Here is a 6,431-nt window from a genome sequence, read left to right on the forward strand (position 1 = left end):
GGAGGTTGCAGTGAGCCTAGATCGCGGCACTGCAGTCCAGCCTGGTGACAGAGCAAGCCTCTTTCTCAAGAAAAAAAAAAAAAAAATATATATATATATATAGATAGATAGATAGATAGATAATTTGAATTTAGATATATCTGTTAAATTTTGTAATAACATTTTATCTATCTTTGGAAAGTTTGTTTTATGATATTGACACTAATTATCAAGTATTGCAATTCCTGCAGAATTTGTAGAGTGATACTGTGTATCCGAAAGATACTGTGTGCCTACCACAGACAGGCCCTATGGAAGAGAGCTCTGAGAACTGGAAAGACTATAGAGTTGGAGTTAGGAGGCTTGGTCATTCCACTGACCAGTCACATAGTCATTTTCATGCAGTGAGTTTCATTTTACTCGTTTGTAAATGAGGGGGTATATTTAATGTCTGAAAGTTCATTTCAGCCTTGAATCTGTGTGACTGTAGAGCTATAGATACTGTTTTATGAGTTACATTTGATATATGTTGGCCAGTTCTGCCATTTTAAGGTTTGATTTTTATTGCCTGCCTCAGACCTGCCTTTCTACTTTTTTTGTACTTATTCTAATAGGTATTTAGTTGTAGTGGACAGAAAATAGAGCTTTCTAAACTCTTGCTATCTGGTTAGTTTAACTGAAGAGAAGCTCTTAAAAAGCATCCCCAGGTCTTCTTTATTGCTTCCTCACCCCTTCCCCCTTTATTTTATTTTGTGTTTTGACATGGAGTCTCACTCTGTTGCTCAGGCTGGAGTGCAGCTTTATCAAGTATGTGATAAAGCAAAAGCGCATTGATGATGGCATATCACCTGAGTTTGAAAATGTTTGTTTACCTTTAATTTCTAATGGATTAAGAGTGTTGCTCTTGTTTTTTGAGAAGGCTGTTTAGGAGGTCTTAGTACTGCCAAATGCTCAATGAGAAGCTTTTTAACTTCTGTTTTCCAGGAAACCCATTGTTCTGTGTATTAGACTGTAATAGATATTACCTTGTGACTTTACACTGCTGAGTAGAATGTTTTGAGATGTTCATCGAAACTTTACACCAAGAAGGATTTTAGGATTTTATTTTATAGCTGAGGAAACTGAGGGCCGGAGTGCTTAGGTGATTAGTTAAGTAGCAAAGACTCCACCCTACATTAACTTAGCCTTATTGCTTTTCCTTTGCAAAGGATAGAGGAAGTTACTTGTTTTTCTACGTGTGTGTGTGTGTATGTAATTATGTATTAATGTGAACACGCTGTATATGTATGTATATTTATGTAATTATAAATATGAATACACGGTGTTTGTGTATATGTATCCAAACGGGTGTGCGCGCGCGTGTGTATAGGTGTGTGTGTGTGTGAAGTCATTAAAATGGTGTTTAATTATTCAGCAAGATTTAGGGGCGTCTGCTGCCTGTCATTCTAGTCTTGGGTATCTGGTGGTGGTGGTTGGTTTATGAAAAGAGACAATTACAGGACCGTGTGACAAGTACAGTAAAAGGGGAAAGTTCAGGATTCTTCACTAGAGGCACCAGTTCAGTCTTGGGCAGGGGAAAAACTTACCTGAAGAAGTGTTGAAAATGAGAATCGGGATAGTGAATGAAAAGGAGGTAGGCTGAGGGGTTGGTGGGGGAGCTATAGGATGTAGGACAAGGTGTTAAGAACTAGAAGAGCTCTCTAGGCAGAAGGAAGAGCACATGCGAAGACCATAAGGTGAAAGACTGCTGTGTATTTGAGGAACTAAAAGAAGCCCAGAATGCTTAGACTGATGTGTACATAGTTTCAAATCAGTTGAATAATTTCCTTGTAGAAAAGGATATCTTGTTTATTATATTCAGTAATGACTTTGGTAATATCATGATCAAGTAAATATGATGTGCTAGGCCATAAATTGGCCATAACTGGTAATATAGTTGGTTGGGCATAGAGTAATGGAACCAGTGCGCTAAGGGGTGTGAATTCCATTTTCCATGTAGGCAAGTTGCTTGATTTCATGGCTACAAAGAATGTACTTCACCTCTCTCCAGCCAAGTTGTTAGTGTTTGCTATTGTTAATTAGGACGATCAAGCTTGAATGGATGATTCAGTTCAAATGCCTCACTGTCGTTGGGAAAAAACCTGCAAATCTTTCGGAGAGACCAGTAGAATCACTGAACTGAATAAAAGACAATGTATTTTTCTATCTAAGAGGTGAAAAAGTCTATGATACTAACCGTGGTAAAGACTAAAGTTTCATAAGTGCTAAAACAAAATGATGGTATACTTGCCTCTGGGTTTTGGTTGATTACTTTTAATATTTCTTGCTATGATTTTGTATTTTATATACTTCTGTATATGTGTATATATTATTTTAATAATAGAAAAATAATAAATTCTGGCCAGACGCGGTGGCTCACGCCTGTAATCCCAGCACTTTGGGAGGTCAACGCGGACAGATCACGAGGTCAGGAGTTGAGACCAGCCTGACCAACATGGTGAAACCCTGTCTCTACTAAAAATATAAAAATTAGCCAGGTGTAGTGGTGCGCGACTGTAATCCCAGCTACTCAGGAAGCTGAGGCAGGAGAATCGCTTGAACCCGGGAGGCAGAAGTTGCAGTGAGCTGAGAGTGTGCCACTGCACTCCAGCCTGGGCGAGAGCGAGACTCCATCTCAAGAAGAAGAAAAAGAATACATTCCTAGGAAAGTGTTTTAGCTTATTTATTCACCTAAAATAAGAACATGAAAGTCATTGAATAAAGAAAGGTGATTTAGTTTCATCTAAAATATTTTTTCCTCCAGAAATTTTTTGTTTTTTTAAAGACAGAGTCTCACTCTGTTGCCCAGGCTGGAGTGCAGTGGCAGGATCTTGACTCACTGCAACTGCCACCTTCCTGGTTCAAGCAATTCTTGTGCCTCAGCCTCCAGAGCAGCTGGGACTCCAGGCATGTGCCACCATGCTCGGCTAATTTTTATATTTTTAGTAGAGAGGGAGTTTCGCCATGCTGGCCAGGCTGGTCTCGAACTCCTGGCCTCAAGTGATCTGCCTTCCTCAGCTTCTCAGAGTGTTGGGATTACAGGTGTGAGCCACCATGCCTGGCCCTAGAAACTTCTTAAAAGAAATATAATTCCTTTTTTTTTTTTTTTTTTTTTGAGATGGAGTCTTGGGTACAGATGGAGACTGGGGTGCAGTGGCATGATCTCAGCTCATTGCAACCTCCACCTCCTAGGTTCAGGTGAAAGATAGCACATTATAACTTTACCTTTTTTTCTCTGTATTTTCTTTAGGAAGCATTCCTTAGATGGAGATTCTTGACTGGGGTGTGTGTGTGTGTTTGTGTAGTTTTAGTGAGATTTTATTTTGTTTTTTCCAGTATTCTATTGTAAACATTTTCAAACATGCAGAAGAATTGAAAGAACAAACAATGCATTATCTGGATAACCTTTTAGAAGGTAGATAATACCTTCTGGATTCAGTAAATTTTCTTTTAAGTGAAAGCAAGTTTATTAAAAAGGTAAAGGAATAGAGAATGGCTAGTTGGTAGGCAGAGCAGTCCCCAAAGGCTGCTGATTGCTAATTTTTATGTTTATTTCTTTATTTTATGCTAAACAGTAGCATATACCCTAGTAAATAATACACCTGACAGGCCAACTCTCAACCATCATACTGGTAACATACACCTATAGAATGTTATTTCCTGATCTTAATAATAGGGATTATTCATGAGTTTTTCTGGGAAAGGAGTAGGCAGTTACTAGGAACTGAGGGTTCCTCCTCATTTTAGACCATATAGGGTAACTTCCTGACGTTGCCATGGCATTTGTAAACTGTCATGGCACTGTTGGGAGTGTAGTAGTGAGGACTACCAGAGGTCACTCACATTGCCCTCTCGGTTTTGGTGGGTTTTAGCTGACTTCTTTACTGCTACCTGTTTTATCAGCAAGGTCTTTATGGCCTGTATCTTGTCCTGACCTCTTATCTCATCCTGTGACTTAGAATGCCTAACTGTCTGGGAACGCGGCCTAGTAGGTCTCAGCCTTACTTTAACCAGCGTGTACAATTCAGGATGGATTTGCTGTGGTTCGAACGCTTCTGACATATTTCCCGCCTCCCTTTTATAAGAAAATCTTTAATCCTAAGGATTGTAGAGGGAGGAAGATGGATCTTCTGTAACTTCTTGGCTGAATAAGGGTGATGATATTCCTGCCTAACTTACTAAGATTTTGCTATATTTGCAAAATATGTGTGTATGTAAATAACTTTGAACTATTTGAAAGTTGCAGTCATTGTAATACTTCATTTTTAAATACATGTGCTTGTATCTTTTAAACATGAACCTTTTCCTCTTTTTTCTATATAACCACTGTACCGTTACCACACTTTATAGGAAATTAACAAAACTTCCTTAATATCATCCAATACTCAGTGTATATTCATTTTTCTCCATCTGTCCTCAAAATGTCTGTGTATAATAGTGGGAATTTTTAAACCAGAATTCAGTCAAAGTTCACATGCTGCATTTGGTTTCATTTGAATTTTATCGTGGAGTAATTTTTACAAACATATTTGTGGTTTTTCCAAGGGCTACATGTAATCATTTGATGTTGACATTCTATATTAAAGCACAATTGTCACTTTCAGTTTAATTTTCTTTGAGACAGGGTCTTGCTTTGCTGCCCAGGATGGAGTGTAATGGCACCATCACTGTACACTGCAGCATCAACCTCCCGGGCTGAAGTGATTCTCCCACCTCGGCCTCCTAAGCAGAGATGGGGTCTCACTATGGTGCCCAGGCTGATACTAAATTCTTGGGCTCCAGGGATTCTCCTGCTTCTGCCTCCCAAAGTGTTGGGATTACAGGCGTGAGCCACCACACCCAGCTTCGATATTCGTTGTCTTTTAATTGGTCTGTGTATATGTTTGTTTGTCACTGACGTGTATGTACATTTTGTTGAATTTCTCAGCATTGCTTTCTCTAGACCTCATGAAGTCTCGTACCTTTTGCAAGATTGACAACTTCATTTTGCAGATATTTTGCATCGGACTACCTGGTATTGTCAGATTAACAGCCTGTGACTAGCAGTGGCTTAGCTTCAAAAGATGTGGAAGTGATAGGCCAGTTTGTGCACTTGTTACATTTACAGGGATGTTTGGAGACCATTTTACTAAGAGAGTAATGGTTGGTGAGGGTTTTGGGTTTGTCAACTTTTGTTTCCTTATGCAGTCTCCTGATTGCAGGGATGAGGAAATAACATTCTATCAGTATTCATTACTGGGTGTGATTTTTTTTTTTTTTTTTTTTGAGACGGAGTCTCGCTCTGTCGCCCAGGCTGGAGTGCAGTGGCGCGATCTCTTCTCACTGCAAGCTCCGCCTCCTGGGCTCACGCCATTCTCCTGCCTCAGCCTCCCGAGTAGCTGGGACTACAGGCGCCCGCCTCCTCGCCCGGCTAGTTTTTTGTAGTTTTTTAGTAGAAACAGGGTTTCACCGTGTTAGCCAGGATGGTCTCGATCTCTTGACCTCGTGATCTGCCCGTCTCGGCCTCCCAAAGTGCTGGGATTACAGGCTTGAGCCACCGCGCCCGGCCTGGAAGTGTAACTATTAATGAACAATTTCCAGAGAGAATTATTGAACTCGACAATTGGTTTACCATCACAGAGGCCCCCTAAAAGCATCTAGGTCCGAATCACAAGGCAAGTCAATATAAATGTGTTTATTTGACATCACTAGTATTACTCATATAGTCAGGTGATTGATTAGGTACATCGTTTAGGAAATGTGAAACGTGATGTCTTCTGAGACTTAACGATTGAAATGTGAGTTAGTGATTAGTTCTTTACTATGAATCTGCTCAGACTCAGGGTGTATTTTCTAAGAAATAGTATTTTATAAAAACTACTCAGGAGCCTTTTGTAGTCTATTATAAGCGTGATGATTGGGTCTTCATATGCATATGTGAGATGTGCCACCCTCAAACCTTGTTATGACATCATCAGCACGTTACCCTTCTGATACAAAAAAAAGGAAAAAGAACTACTTGGCTTCATCATCCATTTAATTGGTAAGCTTTAGGACTGAATGTTTTCTATTTTCAGAGACACATCTGCCCAGAAATACTACTATTGTGTATATTCATTTAATAGTTTGCATGCCTACTGTGTATCAGGCATTGTACTGGGGACTGGGTATGTAGTGGCATTCTAAATAAACCTTAATGCCACTTGCAAAAGGAAAACTCCAAAAATATTTTGGGTGTGGGGCATTATTGTTGAAATAAATGTGTGGCTTGCCAGTATGATTAATATGAAGAAGACATATCTGTTTGCATGTAAAGTTTATTGGAAATAGGGCTTATTATTTCATAGCTGTGCCTAAGGGAGTATTTTGATACTATTTTGTGATCAGTTTTCAAGGGGTTGTTAGTCATATGTGCCATTTTCTTGGGTATTTTG

The sequence above is a fragment of the Rhinopithecus bieti genome, unplaced genomic scaffold, assembly GCF_001698545.2.
Source record: "Rhinopithecus bieti isolate Rb0 unplaced genomic scaffold, ASM169854v2 scaffold_47952, whole genome shotgun sequence".
Taxonomy (NCBI): domain Eukaryota; kingdom Metazoa; phylum Chordata; class Mammalia; order Primates; family Cercopithecidae; genus Rhinopithecus; species Rhinopithecus bieti.